The sequence below is a fragment of the Schistocerca cancellata genome, chromosome 1 (genome assembly GCF_023864275.1).
Source record: "Schistocerca cancellata isolate TAMUIC-IGC-003103 chromosome 1, iqSchCanc2.1, whole genome shotgun sequence".
NCBI lineage: Eukaryota > Metazoa > Arthropoda > Insecta > Orthoptera > Acrididae > Schistocerca > Schistocerca cancellata.
Window position 1 is genome coordinate 71,115,521 of NC_064626.1, and position 15,850 is coordinate 71,131,370.

Here is a 15,850-nt window from a genome sequence, read left to right on the forward strand (position 1 = left end):
GTGTCGCCACCGGCGCCAACCTGGTGTGAATGCTCTGAAAAGCTAATCATTTGCATTTCACAACATCTTCTTCCTGTCGGTTAAATTTCGCGTCTGTAGCACGTCATCTTCGTGGTGTAACAATTTTAATGGCCAGTTGTGTAAAATGGGTTTACATTCTGGTAGGGATGCTTGATATTAGAATTCAAATCAAAGTATGCTCTCCCTGTTTTATGAAGTTACGGAGTAACTCATGTAAAAAAAATAAATAAATAAATAAAACAAACAAAAAAAAAACACCTTGAACGACTAGTGATAGGATACGTATATTAGTACGTTCTACAGAAATGGTTACCATTTGAACCATGTCTGCCCGAGGGTACAAGGTCAATATCGATATCGAGGTGCCACACCATCTACCGGCAAATGCGCCTCCCGTTGTCGCTATAAATGTTCAAATGTGTGTGAATTCTAATGGGATCAAACTGGTGAGGTCATCGGTCTCTAGACTCACACACTACTTAAACTAACTTATTCTAAGAACACCAGACACACCCATATCTGAGGGAGAACTCGAATCTCCGGCGGGAGGCGCCGCACGTTGTCGCTATAAACCGAAGGTAATGGATCAGTATGACTTGAGCAGACGTACAGCATACCTCGCAGATGTACGCGCGTACCGTAAGGGCAAATAGGTGAGTTTGAAAGAAAACTTGGTATTGTCATGAGAGAATGTGATGCAGCCATCCTATCAATTTCTGCGCATGTGGGACGAAGTGTTTCGGCAATGCAACGCGTGCGTGGAGAATGGTTCATGGAACGCCACAGGACACGGCCAGATGGGTCAGGTCGCCCCACCCAGACCAACCCACCAGACGGTCGACACCTCATCCGAATAATATTGCTGGACAGATCTGCGTCGTCCTCAGCTATGGTGGAACTGTGAAGCAGTGTAACACATCGTACACTATCAGGGGTGACAGTCGGCCGCCATTTATTACCTCATGGGTTACGTGCGCGTCGTCCACTTCTTCGTCAATCATTGACGAATGTTCAGAAACATGCTAGGCGGCAATGGTGTATGGAATGACGTCACTGGGGACAGGAATGACATCAGACAGTTTTTTCGGACGAATACAGATTATGCTTGTCTGTAAATGATGGCCGGATTTTGATTCACGGCAGGCAGGGGAAGCGGCATCACAGTGGCTGCATTCACACAAGACACACAGTCCCAACTCGAGGCCTTTCACGGTGTGGGATGCTGTTGGGTACAACCACAAATCACAGTTGGCGCGTGTCGAGGGCACGGTGATTAGTGTGACCTACGTGAATGACATCCTGCGACCTGTAACTATACTCTTTTTGCACAGCACCCCAGACGCCATTTTTCGGCAAAACAATGCATGACCACATTTAGCTGCACGATAATGTGCCCTGTTTGTGTCACAGGATGTCATCCTTTTGCCACGGCCTGCCATATCACCAGTCTTTAGCCAGTCGAAAATGTGTGGGATATGGTGAAACGGTGAGTACAGTACTGTGACCCATTGCCAACCACGACAGATGATCTTTGGAGCCGGGTTCTAAGCGCTTCAGTTTGGAACCGCCTGACCGCTACGGTCGCAGGCTCGGATCCTGCCTCGGGCGTGGATGTGTGTGATGTCCTTAGATTAGTTTCAGTAGTTCTAAGTTCTAGGGACTGATGACCTCAGAAGTTAAGTCCCATAGTGCTCAGAGCCATTTGAACCGTTCGAACTTTGGAACCAGGTGGACGCAGCATGGATGGCTTATCACAGGACGGCGTCCGCGCCTTTTAAGCGTCGATGCCGCCATACATGGAACAAGTTATCTGGCTCACGAACAACCCAGCGTCTAATAGGTTCAAATGGTTCATTGGCTCTATGGGACTTAACATCTGAGGTCATCAGTCCCATAGACGTAGAACTAATTAAACCTAACTAACCCAAGGACATCACACACATCCATGCCCGAGGCAGGACTCGAACCTGCGACGAGAACAGCAGTGCGGTTCTGGACTGGGTGCCTGTTCTGTATCTTTCCGGTATTGTGCCGATCGTCTCGGTACTCAAGAACACCGAACGGTCTAGTACTCGAATTAGAGCCCCTGCGTTATTCAGTATGTATTTAGGAAGCGATACCGTTCGGGTCTAGAGAACCGAAGCGCTGTTGTCGGTTTGTGTCGGGCAAGCCAACCAAAAGCAAGCGGCCCCGCATGCGCACTGCAGCGCGCACAGCGCCACGAACACAAAGCGGCTAGCAGGCGACACAGGCGCGGTATTCTTCCAAGTACCGAAAAGATACCGTATTTGACCGTATTCTGCAGATTGTCGTAAATGCCGCATTATGTCATCTTCTTCTCATTCACACTGACATCGTGTTTTGGAGTTTACTTTTCGGAAAATGAGCTCGAAAAATTGGTTCTGAGAGTTTCAACGAATAAGAAGATAAACAGAATGTGGTTATAACTCGCTGCAAGAGATCCAAATGATAAGGTAGCCCACTTCCCTATATCATATGTCAACGATTTGGGTATTAAAACAAAATTGAAAAATCACAATTTCGAGCTCCTGCAGTTCGTCCAAGTTTATAACATGCTTCTCACGAATGAAAATGTTTCATATATGGTGCTAATGTTTTAAAAATATTACGGCGGAGATCTTTCATCTCTGTCTACTGTTGTTGAGGATCCGACCGCAGATAAATACTTGTGACAAGCAAGTTTATGAAGAAGACTGCTGCTATGTACATTCCCAGTATTTTAAGTTGTCGTTGCCGTGCGGGATTAGCCGAGCGGTCTTAGGCGCTGCAGTAATGGGCTGTGCAGCTGGTCCCGGCGGGGGTTCGAGCCCTCCCTCGGGCATGGGTGTGTTTGTTTATCCTTAGGAAAATTTAGGTTAAGTAGTGTGTAAGCTTAGGGACTGATGACCTTAGCAGTTAAGTCCCATAAGATTTCACACACACTTGAACACATTGTCTTCTTACATTCATGTCGAACTGCATACTCGGAAATCGCTGCATATTCCGAAAGAATGGTCAATTATTTCTGACACGAAAAAAATATAAAGTCACTCTCGGTTGTTTCATTCACATCAATTTCATATTTCGATTTTTAAACACATGTTGTTGTTGTGGTCTTCAGTCCTGAGACTGGTTTGATGCAGCTCTCCATGCTACTCTATCCTGTGCAAGCTTCTTCATCTCCCAGTACCTACTGCAACCTACATCCTTCTGAATCTGCTTAGTGTATTCATCTCTTTGTCTCCCCCTACGATTTTTACCCTCCACGCTGCCTTCCAATACTAAATTGGTGATCCCTTGATGCCTCAGAACATGTCCTACCAACCGATCCCTTCTTCTGGTCAAGTTGTGCCACAAACTTCTCTTCTCCCCAATCCTATTCAATACTTCCTCATTAGTTATGTGATCTACCCATCTAATCTTCAGCATTCTTCTGTAGCACCACATTTCGAAAGCTTCTATTCTCTTCTTGTCTAAACTATTTATCGTCCATGTTTCACTTCCATACATGGCTACACTTCATACAAATACTTTCAGAAACGACTTCCTGACACTTAAATCTATACTTGATTTTAACAAATTTCTCTTCTTCAGAAACGCTTTCCTTGCCATTGCCAGTCTACATTTTATATCCTCTCTACTTCGACCATCATCAGTTATTTTGCTCCCCAAATAGCAAAACTCCTTTACTACTTTAATCTAATACCCTCAACATCACCCGACTTCATTCGACTACATTCCATTATTCTCGTTTTGTTTTTGTTGATGTTCATCTTATATCCTCCCTTCAAGACACCATCCATTCCGTTCAGCTGCTCTTCCAAGTCCTTTGCTGTCTCTGACAGAATTACAATGTCATCGGCGAACCTCAAAGTTTTTATTTCTTCTCCATGGATTTTAATACCTACCCCGAATTTTTCTTTTGTTTCCTTTACTGCTTGCTCAATATACAGATTGAATAACATCTGGGAGAGGCTACAACCCTGTCTTACTCCCTTCCCAACCACTGCTTCCCTTTCATGTCCCTCGACTCTTATAACTGCCATCTGGTTTCTATACAAATTGTAAATAACCTTTCGCTCCCTGTATTTTACCCCTGCCACCTTTAGAATTTGAAAGAGAGTATTCCAGTCAACATTGTCAAAAGCTTTCTCTAAGTCTACAAATGCTAGAAACGTAGGTTTGCCTTTCCTTAATCTTTCTTCTAAGATAAGTCGTAAGGTCAGTATTGCCTCACGTGTTCCAGTATTTCTACGGAATCCAAACTGATCTTCCCCGAGGTCGGCTTCTACTAGTTTTTCCATTCGTCTGTAAAGAATTCGTGTTAGTACTTTGCAGCTGTGGCTTATTAAACTGATTGTTCGGTAATTTTCACATCTGTCAACACCTGCTTTCTTTGGGATTGGAATTATTATATTCTTCTTGAAGTCTGAGGGTATTTCGCCTGTTTCATACATCTTGCTCACCAGATGGTAGAGTTTTGTCAGGATTGGCTCTCCCAAGGCCGTCAGTAGTTCCAATGGAATGTTGTCTACTCCGGGGGCCTTGTTTCGACTCAGGTCTTTCAGTGCTCTGTCAAACTCTTCACGCAGTATCGTATCTCCCATTTCATCTTCATCTACATCCTCTTCCATTTCCATAATATTGTCCTCAAGTGCATCGCCCTTGTATAGACCCTCTATATACTCCTTCCAACTTTCTGCTTTCCCTTCTTTGCTTAGAACTGGGTTTCCATCTGAGCTCTTGATGTTCATACATGTGGTTCTCTTATCTCCAAAGGCCTCTTTAATTTTCCTGTAGGCAGTATCTATCTTACCCCTAGTGAGATAAGCCTCTACATCCTTACATTTGTCCTCTAGCCATCCCTGCTTAGCCATTTTGCACTTCCTGTCGATCTCATTTTTGAGACGTTTGTATTCCTTTTTGCCTGCTTCATTTACTGCATTTTTATATTTTCTCCTTTCATCAATTAAATTCAATATTTCTGCTGTTACCCAAGGATTTCTACTAGCGCTCGTCTTTTTACCTACCTGATCCTCTGCTGCCTTAACTACTTCATCCCTCAAAGCTACCCATTCTTCTTCTACTGTATTTCTTTCCCCCATTCCTGTCAATTGTTCCCTTATTCTCTCCCTGAAACTCTGTACAACCTCTGGTTCTTTAAGTTTATCCAGGTCCCATCTCCTTAAGTTCCCACCTTTTTGCAGTTTCTTCAGTTTTAATCTACAGGTCATAACCAATAGATTGTGGTCATTGTCCACATCTGCCCCTGGAAATGTCTTACAATTTAAAACCTGGTTCCTAAATCTCTGTCTTACCATTATATAATCTATCTGATACCTTTTAGTGTCTCCAGGGTTCTTCCATGTATACAACCTTCTATCATGATGCTTAAACCAAGTGTTAGCTATGATTAAGTTGTGCTCTGTGCAAAATTCTACCAGGCGGCTTCCTCTTTCATTTCTTAGCCCCAATCCATATTCACCTACTACGTTTCCTTCTCTCCCTTTTCCTACACTCGAATTCCAGTCACCCATGACTATTAAATTTTCATCTCCCTTCACTGTCTGAATAATTTCTTTTATTTCATCATACATTTCTTCAATTTCTTCGTCATCTGCAGAGCTAGTTAGCATATAAACCTGTACTACTGTAGTAGGTGTGGGCTTCGTATCTATCTTGGCCACAATAATGCGTTCACTATGCTGTTTGTAGTAGCTTACCCGCATTCCTATTTTCCTATTCATTATTAAACCTACTCCTGCATTACCCCTATTTGACTTTGTGTTTATAACCCTGTAGTCACCTGACCGGAAGTTTTGTTCCTCCTGCCACCGAACTTCACTAATTCCCACTATATCTAACTTTAACCTATCCATTTCCCTTTTTAAATTTTCTAACCTACCTGCCCGATTAATGGATCTGACATTCCACGCTCCGATCCGTAGAACGCCAGTTTTCTTTCTGCTGATAACGACATCCTCTTGAGTAGTCCCCGCCCGGAGATCCGAATGGGGGACTATTTTACCTCCGGAATATTTTACCCAAGAGGACGCCATCATCATTTAATCATACAGTAAAGCTGCATGCCCTCGGGAAAAATTACGACCGTAGTTTCCCCTTGCTTTCAGCCGTTCGCAGTACGAAAACAGCAAGGCCGTTTTGGTTAGTGTTACAAGGCCAGATCAATCAATCATCCAGACTGTTGCCCTTGCAACTACTGAAAAGGCTGCTGCCCCTCTTCAGGAACCACACGTTTGTCTGGCCTCTCAACAGATACCCCTCCGTTGTGGTTGTGCCTACGGTACGGCTATATGTATCGCTGAGGCACGCAAGCCTCCCCACCAACGGCAAGGTCCATGGTTAAACACATAGAAATCACGAAATCATTACTGAGGAAGTGCGCTCTTACATGTAAGTAATAACAAATATTGCAGAAAAATCTTCACTTACACGAATAACATTGTCTTATAATGTGTTGCATATATGAAAAGGGAAAAAATATTTTGCACCCCATCCGTGTTCGAAGCCGTGGCGTTTCGTATCGTATTCACGCGCGCTAACCATTTGGCAACGCCTAACAACAGACAGGCAATGCTCAATTCTTGTAGTATTGTGTAGAGGAACGTAGGCTGACTTCGTTGCCAAACGGTGCTGCTTAAGTCATAAATGAGTGATAATTTGGAAGGTTTCCAATATCAGGCATCGCATAATTGCTTTCCATTGTTACTTGAAAGTTGTAAACATGTTTCGATAACTACTAACTAACACATTTGTGGGAAAAAATACACAAAAGCACTAGTAACGTCAGTTCACACTCATGTAATATACGTAAGCAGAGCCGATGTCTTGGTATTTAATGATGTTTAAACTCTTATTTGCATAAAAATAACACGTATTTTAAGAGAATATTTTTTTTGTGGGAGAGTGGGATTTAATCGTTCACAGTAACAACCTAACGTAACCATATTGATAAGAAAGGAAAATAGTCTATTACGAACTCACTTTCCAACTGGATGCGTCCTCTGGTCATTCTTTAGTAACATAATCACTAAATCCAAACTTAAAACCGCTAAATATGTTTAAAATAACAAATTATAGGTGCCAATAAACCACAGCTCACCGATCGTCAGGGCCAGACCGAAATCCAAAACCTCTCGGTACAATTGTGTGCAAAATCGGTGGGAAGACCGTTCGCTAACAAGTCTCAGAAGTTTACTGAATAGGATATTTCGATAAAGAACCGAAAATGACGTCACTACCGAGACTAACCTGCTACACCGGTAGGTATAAACGATACAGAATAGGGCTTCTGAAGCGCCTAGAACCGCTCGGCCATAGCGGCCGGCCTGTCTACTAGGCAACAGAACACATACTGAACCGAGATGACTGAAATGATAATCATTTCTGCAAAACATACTGATGTACATGTCCTATGCGTATGTACCTCCTATCTCTAGTTGTTCAAGGTGTTCTGTTTCTCCTGAACACGAGTGTACAAATATTCACTGGCTTCGTTCTGTGTTATGTATGATCTTCGAAATTAAAAAAAGATCTGTTCTTGCGTCTAACAGTTAAGAAAGGTTTTTCTTTTAGTGCAAATAACAGCATAAATTTAACTTGCAGTCACATCAATCATACAAACTATAATTGTGTACGCTAAGAGTTTATAAAATGATATTACCGCTTTCGATTGCGCTAGCAATCAGCTTTACATCATAAAATATCGTTAAAATGTGCAAACACAGAGGATAACGTGAGGAAGATAGGGACTACAAAGGGAGAGAAGCAGAGCGTGGCTTTGTCGCTGTTTCCATTTGCCTCCATACCGAGTGATTCCCCCGCTGTAATCGGCTATTTCGATGCATGCGTCGTTGAATCCGCGCAGCTGAGACTGGCAACGATCCACCATGCGACGTTTGGTGCTGTCGTGGGTTCCCTTTTGCGTTATTAAACGCCCACACTCAGTCTCTGGGATCAGCTGCGGATATAAAGACGAGCTTTCCGCGTGTTGCGCCATCATTCCGCCCTGAAGCGGCGAGGATGTGGTTGCGAGTGCTGTCGCTGTTTCTCGTCCTCCAAGCTGCGGTGTTTGCGATGGAGCCCCCTGTCAACTCCACCACTCTCAGAAGGGCCCACGGGCGGACATTCCGCACTGTGTGGCGTAAGCACATCGTATTGCCTGACAGGTGCGAAGACGGGACAACTTACGTCAATGGAGCCTGTGTGAAGACGGTTCAGCTGAGTCCTGTAAGTACCGCCCTGTGTTAACAGTCTTCGGGGACTGTCTTATGATTCAGAATCACGCGAACTGCGCATTTCAGCGACTTAGGGGGCTTATAAAAAAAGCTATACACCAAAACCTCCCGTTCGAAGCAGATAGTAACTTACATACTTCTAGTCGAAGCTGTGAAACATTTTTCTGTTATAAGTAACAAAGAAAGCACTCCGTCTTCAGGCCACAAGCGGCCTACCGGGACCATCTGACCGCCGTGTCATCCTCGGTGGAGGATGCGGTTAGGAGGGGCGTGGGGTCAGCACACGGCTCTCGCGGTCGTAAGGTGGTATTCTTGACCGAAGCCGCTACTATTCGGTCGAGTAGCTCCTCAATTGGCATCACGAGGCTGAGTGCACCCCGAAAGAGTAGCAACAGCGCATGGCGACCTGCGCGGGATTAGCCGAGCGGTCAGGGACGCTGCAGTCATGGACTATGCGGCTGGTCCTGGTGGAAGTTCGAGTCCTCCCTCGGGCATGGGTGTGTGTGTTTGTCGTAGGATAATTTAGGTTAAGTAGTGTGTAAGCTTAGGGACTGATGACCTTAGCAGTTAAATCCCATACGATTTCGCACACACACACACACACACATGGCGGCCTGGATGGTCGCCCATCCAAGCGCCGACCACGCTCGACAGCGCTTAACTTCGGTGATCTCACGGGAACCAGTGTATCCATTGCGGAAAGGCCGTTCAGTTGTAGACAGCTTTGAGCCAAATTTCAAACTGATGCGTGTCAACGGCAGGCAGTTACGGGGTTTCGAAAGAGTGATCCTTAAGTTTTGTCGTGCAGTGCACTAAGTAGTCACAGAACGCCTGTAAGTTTTCTCAACAGGTATCGCTCAACTAAAACACTGACCAACCATATCAGGATCCAGCGTTGGCCAACAAAATAAATAAGACAGAAACTTCCCGATTTCATTTCTGGGGTAGTAGTCGTGTGCAGGTCCCAACATTTGTACCTTTCGCCACCAGCTCTGTGTCAGATGAAATTTACAACCTTGAATTTTTACACCATTTCACTTGCACCTTCCATTACGCTTTCTTGAAAATCTGAAAACATTGTTGACAGAGATAATGTCAGACATAGATTACTACATTCATCAACTACTGCTGATAGGGTAAAGTTTTCTTATCGTACGACAAAAAAAAAAGCCATTGGAAAAAATTGTCCTTTAACAAGCTCATCAATCGTAAATAGCCCAAAAAAGTTTGTGTAACACCTGAAAGTTCGATCAACACAAATTGTCACACTGACGAAGTATTTAGAGGTTCTCAGCTTCACAGAATATTACAACTTTTTCTCAGCATCATTGTGTAGCAACGAATCCGCCTCAGTTGTAGCTTTCACACTGGCGAGCAACTTATGGGAAACATGGACCCTGCGCCCTTGAAAAAAGAGTTAATTAGAAACTGATGGTTCAGATGGCTCTAAGCACTATGGGTCTGAGGTCATAAGTCCCCTAGACCTAGAACTACTTAAACCTAACTAACAAAAGGAAATCACACACATCCATGCCCGAGGCAGGATTCGAACCTGCGACCATAGCAGCAGCGCAGTTCCGGACTGAAGAACCTAGAACCGCTCGGCCACAGCGGCCATCTCATTACAAACGAAAGATGTATCAACAGAGAAGCGTATCTGCTACACTTACAATTAAGTTATCTTCTCTGCACTGAGAATTGCATGTGTATTTTGGATAATGAACACACCAGGTGGAACGTTATAGGCCCCCAGGGAACTGACACCGTCAACCTACAGGGCTGTCCATAAATCTATAAAAGTTAGAAGGGGTTGAGAGATCTCTTCTGAACTGCACGTTGCAAGGCAACCCACACATGCTAAGTAATTTTCACGTCTGGGGAGTTTGGTGGTCAGCGGAAGTGTTTAAACTCAGTGTTCTTGGAGCCACTCTATAGCAGTTCTGGCCGTGTTGGGTGTCGCATTGTCCTGCTGGAATTGCCCAAGTCCGTCGGAATGCAGAATGCACATGAATGGATTCAGACGATCACACAGGATGCTTACATTCGTGTCACCTGTCAGAGTCGTATCTAGACGTATCAGGAGTTCCGTATCACTCCATCTGCACACGCCCCTCACTAGCTTGAACGGTCCCCTGCTGACGTGCACGATCCGTGGATTCATAACGTTGTCTCCATACCCATACACATCCATCCGTTCATACTGTTTAAAACGAGACTCGTCCGACCAGGCAACATGTTTCCGGTCATCAACAGTCTAATGTCGGTGTTTTCTAGCCCAAACGAGGTGTAAAGCTTTGTTTCGTGCAGTCATCAAGGGTACACGAGTGGGCCTTCGACTCCGAAAGCCCATATCGATGATGCGATGATGTTTGTTAAATAGTTCGCACGTTGACACTTGTTGATGGCCCAGCATTGCCGTCTGTAGCAGGTTGCGGAAGGGTTGCACGTCAGTCACGTTGAACGTTTCTCTTCAGTCATGGTTGGTTCCGTTCTTGCAGGATCTTTCTCCGGCCGCACCATTGTCGGAGATTTGAAGTTTTACCGAATTCCTGATATTCACGGTACAGCCGTGAAATGGTCGTACAGAAAAATCCCCACTTCGTCCGCTACCTTGGAGATGCTTTGGCCCATCTCTCATGCGCCGACTACAATACCACATTCAAACTCACTTAAATCTTGATAACGTGCCATTGTAGCAGCAGTAACCCATCTGCCAACTGTGCCAGACACTAGATGCCTTACATGGGCGTTGCTGACAGCCGTGCCGTCTTCTGCCTGTTCACATATCTCTGTATTTGAATTCTTCATCTTTTGCCTTGTCCCGCAGTTTTCGCAGGGTTGGCACGGCTGCAATCGGATTTTGCAGGATTCATTTATAGGGGTGCCTGGATGCCCTTCCTGCCACCATCCGGTACCGCCTGGGATGTTATCAGCGTAGCCCAGCTGTCTGCATCTAGTGTAAATCATGAAATTGTGAGAACGCGCTGCAAATGTCTGCGAGTAGTGTAACAGACGTGGGGACCAACCCGGTATTCACTTAGTGGTATGTGGAAAACCGCCTAAAGGCCACATCCAGTCTGGCCAGCACACCGGCCCTCGTCGTTAATCCGCCGGGTGAACGATCCGGGGCCGGCTCGCCTACCCAAGTCCAGGAAGCAGCATATTAGCGCTCTCGGGTAACCAGGTAGGCCAATATCTCTGTATCTGAATATGCATGCCTATATCAGTTTCTTTGGCTCTGCAGTGTGTATGTCATTGTTAATACATTTTCTGTCCTCATACACAGAATAATTGAAAAACAGTAAGTCATAACAAAAAGCTGACGTTTTGAAACAAATATAATTTTCTTCAGCCAGAAAATCGAGACAAAAGAGGACACTGAATATAGACTTTTGAAGATTTCGCAGAACGGCTACTTATTGTGTAAGTTTACAATGCCAGCATCAAACTGTGATCCAAATTCTACGTACCGCTCTCGAGTTATGTTTCTCGCCAATTTGACATACGGTTTCGAGAAAAACGCGTTCAAAATTTTGAGCTACATTGCTTACAAATCCAGGAGGCCCTGCTCCCCTTTCTTCGTCGCCATGGTTACTCTTGTGGGCCTGTTTGAGAGCTCCCCTCATCTTCTGCACTGCTCGCTCAATACTTTTTCGTCCGCTTTTGTCCGGAAATTGAAACAGGCTGGTGAGATCTCACATTCGAGGGTGTTCATGATTTCCGTAATGTCTGTAATTTTTTCCCTATTGTGAATGGTTCTCAGAGACACTTTTTCACAGATAGCCCACTAACTCCATAACGAAATTACTGGCCAACTTGGTATGAACACTATAATAAAGTAGACATTCTGCAGAACATTTTAAGCCAAACAAAAATCGGGTTTTCTAAATTTTTGAGTAGGATTACCATCTTAATGGAACTGCATTTATAGGATGACAGCCAACGTGCGATAAAGGCAGATTAGAAGACCATTTAGCAAGATGACGCACTGCAGAATGCTATAAGGCTGATAGAAAACACACCACATTGAATTTCAGTCGTGGTGCTAGTGTCAATAATGCACGTCAATATTATCATTTTTAAAAATTTTGTCAACAGGCTTACAACGGGCTCTTCATCTTAAGCACGACCCATATGTGGCGCTTCGCGACGCATAAAACCATTAACTCATGCAATATCAAGGCGGGGGGGAGGTGTACTTTGTGCCCACCTTTGGAAAATATCGTATCTACTCTGGTTTATATTTTAAGATTATGAAAAAATATTTATTTTTTAAAATAATTTAGAATAGCTGATTCCGTGATTTTTCTAAATTTTTCAGCGAAACTTAAACCACAAATTTTAGTTTTGGTAGTAAATTTGACTTTGCGCAATAAGTATATTCATTTTTTTCAGGTTTTGAAACCTTGTTACACATCTATATAACTTCAAAAAGTATATTGTGAATGAAAATAAACGACAGTTAACGAAATTTCTATTTGTTGTTTAATTTCTTGTTGTGGTCATAAAATATCGCTCCACTTGATGTAAACATTATGGGAGATGTGTTCGTGTTGCTAAGAGTGCGATAAAAGATATTTTGTGGCTGAGTACCCCTATTACACATCAGTACTTATTTAAAACGTATGTTATTAATAAAAGATAAACACGTTTAATGAAATTTCAAACAATGGAAAATCCTGGAAGGAATGTAAAAATGTGTTATGTAAAGGAAAGTTGCCACTCATCATATAGGGGAGATGCTGAGTCGCAGATAGGCACAATAAAAAGACTGTCATAGTATAAGCTTTCGGCCAATAAGGCCTTTGTCGAAAAAAGACAACACACACACACACAAGGACAAATGCATTTCACACACCCATGACTGCAACCTATGGCGGCTGAAGCCACACTGCGAGAAACAGCAGCAGTGTTTATGTTGGGAGTGGTAACTGGATGGAGGTAAGGAAGAGGTTGGGGTGAGAAGGGGGAAGGATAGCAGGGCAGGGATGGGGGACTGTGAAGTGCTGCTTGTGAGCGCACAAGGATGAGGTGGAGAGAGAGCAGGGTAGGTAGGTCCTGTTGGGAGGTTAGAGGGCGGGGGAGAGCTGGAGGTGGGGCGAGAGAGAGAGGTCCCACATGCGCAGTTCAGAGAAGCTGGTGTTGGTGGGAAGGACCCATGAGGTACAAGCTGTGAAGAAGTCATCGAAATGAAGGACGTCGTGTTGGGCAGCGTGCTCAGCAACAGGGTGGTCCATTTGTTTCTTGGCCACAGTTTTATGGTTGCCGTACACTCAAACAGACTGCTTGTTTGTTGTCATTCCCACATAGAATGAAACACAGAAGTTGCAGCTTAGCTTGTAGATTACATGACCGGTTTCACAAGTAGCCCTGCCTTTGATGGGACACGTGATGCTTTTGACTGGATTGGAGTAGGTGGTGTGGTGGGAGGATGTATGTGATAGATCTTGCATCTAGGTCTATTACAGGGATGTGAGCCATGAAGTAACGGGTTGGGAGCAGGGATTTGTATGGAAAGACGAGTATACCGTTTAGGGTCGGTGGATGGTGGAATACCACTGTGGGAGGAATGGGAAGGATAGTGGGCAGGGCAGTTCTCATTTCAGGGCACGACGAGAGATAGTTGAAACCCTGGTGGAGAATGTAATTCAGTAGCTCCAGTCCTGTGTGGTACTGAGGGGAATGCTCCTCTGTGGCTAGACAATAAGACTTTGGGAGGTTGTGGGAAGCAGGGAAGATAAGGCATGGGAGATTTGTTTTTGTACAAGGTTGTGAGGATAATTACTGTCTGTGAAGCCCTTGGTATATTTCGAGAGGGAGCACCTGTCACTGCAGATGCGACGACCACAAGTGCCTAGGCTGTATGATAGGGACTTATTGGTATGGAACAGGTGGCAGGTGTCGAAATGGAGGTATTCCATGTGACCAGTACAGAGGTACTGATGGAGCAATCTTTGAGGTGGAGGTCAACAACTAGGAAGGTACTTTGTTCGGTTGAGTAGGACCAGGTGGAACTAATGGGTGTGGAACTGTTGAGGTTAGGAAGGATTCCTCTGTGTGGTTCATGAATAGTTTGGCATAGGGTGGTGCCATGAGGGTACCTATAGCTGTACCCTGGATTTGTTTGTAGGTAATGCCTTGAGAGGAGAAGTAATTGTGGATATATGGATAGATGGACAGCCGGCCGGAGTGGCCGTGCGGTTCTAGTCGCTACAGTCTGAAGCCGAGCGACCGCTACGGTCGCAGGTTCGAATCCTGCCTCGGGCATGGATGTGTGTGATGTCCTTAGGTTAGTTAGGTTTAATTAGTTCTAAGTTCTAGGCGACTCATGACCTCAGAAGTTAAGTCGAATAGTGCTCACAGTCATTTGAACCATTTTTGATAGATGGATAGATCGATATTGCTACTGTGTGCAGTGTGGTTTCTGCTGACAGAGGCTGCAGTCATGCGTGCGTGAGCTGCGTTTGCGTGTGTGTGTATGTGTGTGTGTGTGTGTGTGTGTGCGTGTGTGTGTGTGTTTGTGTCGCCCATTATTGGCAACGGTCTTATTGGCCGAAAGTTTATGTTGTGACAGTCTTTTTGTTGTGCCTATTAACGAAATTTCAGTTTTTTTTTTTCGGTGGTTGGCACGGAACCTCCTCTGTTCTTAGATATTACACATTGCGGAAAATGCATTGGTGAGAGTTAAAAGAGGTTCGGCGCAGAGTGGCACGGCCGTTGTAAACGTGAAATCCTGCCGCCTTGCGCAACAGCGAGCTAGTTCAGTACATCAGAGGAAATGGTGGGTTCTTGTGCGGCTCTGTTTGGATGGCTTTTCTTGTTTTCCATTGCTACTGAAGCGCGCGCGTAGTTGCCGGAACACTACTGCTCACACGAACACACTTACATTCTGCGCAGTTCCGCGCTGCTAAGCGCCGTTCGGCGCCGAGATTTTGTGCGTGCTGCGATGCTGCGTGCTGCACTGCACCCATTGTGTACGCGGCTTTATAACAACATTTGCAACCGACGTCCCCTGTTCTTCATAGGATATAATCCAGTCTGTGTCTCCTACCACAGTGTTTACCTGGCACAGGTCCCTCTAGTACGATTCCCTGTCTAGTACGATTCCCTGATGTCTTAACACGTCCTACCATCCTATTCCCTATTTTGGTCAATGTTTACCATGTGTTCCTCTGTACGCTGATTCTGCGGAGAACCTCACTTCCTCATTTCTTACCAGTCCACTTAATTTTCAACACCCTTCTACAGCACCACATCCCAAAAGCTTCCATTTTCTTATGATCTGGTTTTCCCAGAGTCCATGATTCACTACCATACAATTGTTTGCTCTCCTTTATATCATCCTTGTCTCGCCCGTCAGGCCTTATTTTGCTTCCAAGGTAGCAGAATCCCTTCACTTCATCTACTTCCTGGTCTCAGGTTTGAGAGTAATTCTTTGCTAATCTCATTTCTGCTACTCCTCAATACTTCTGTCCTTCATTCGTTTATTTTCATTCCATACTTTTGCTTATTAGACCGTTCATTCCATTCGAAAGACCCTGTAATTAATCCTCTCTTTCACTGTGGATAAC

General features: G+C 44.6%; 1 long non-coding RNA gene across 1 annotated transcript in view; it reads left to right on the forward strand.

Moving 5' to 3' along the window:
• The window catches only part of LOC126149671 (uncharacterized), a 72,769-nt gene that overhangs the window by 18,001 nt on the left and 38,918 nt on the right, over positions 1-15,850 (forward strand). Inside the window, exon 2 of the long non-coding RNA XR_007531077.1 lies at positions 8,211-8,271. This is a non-coding gene — a long non-coding RNA (uncharacterized LOC126149671). The remainder of the gene's footprint in view (positions 1-8,210; positions 8,272-15,850) is intronic.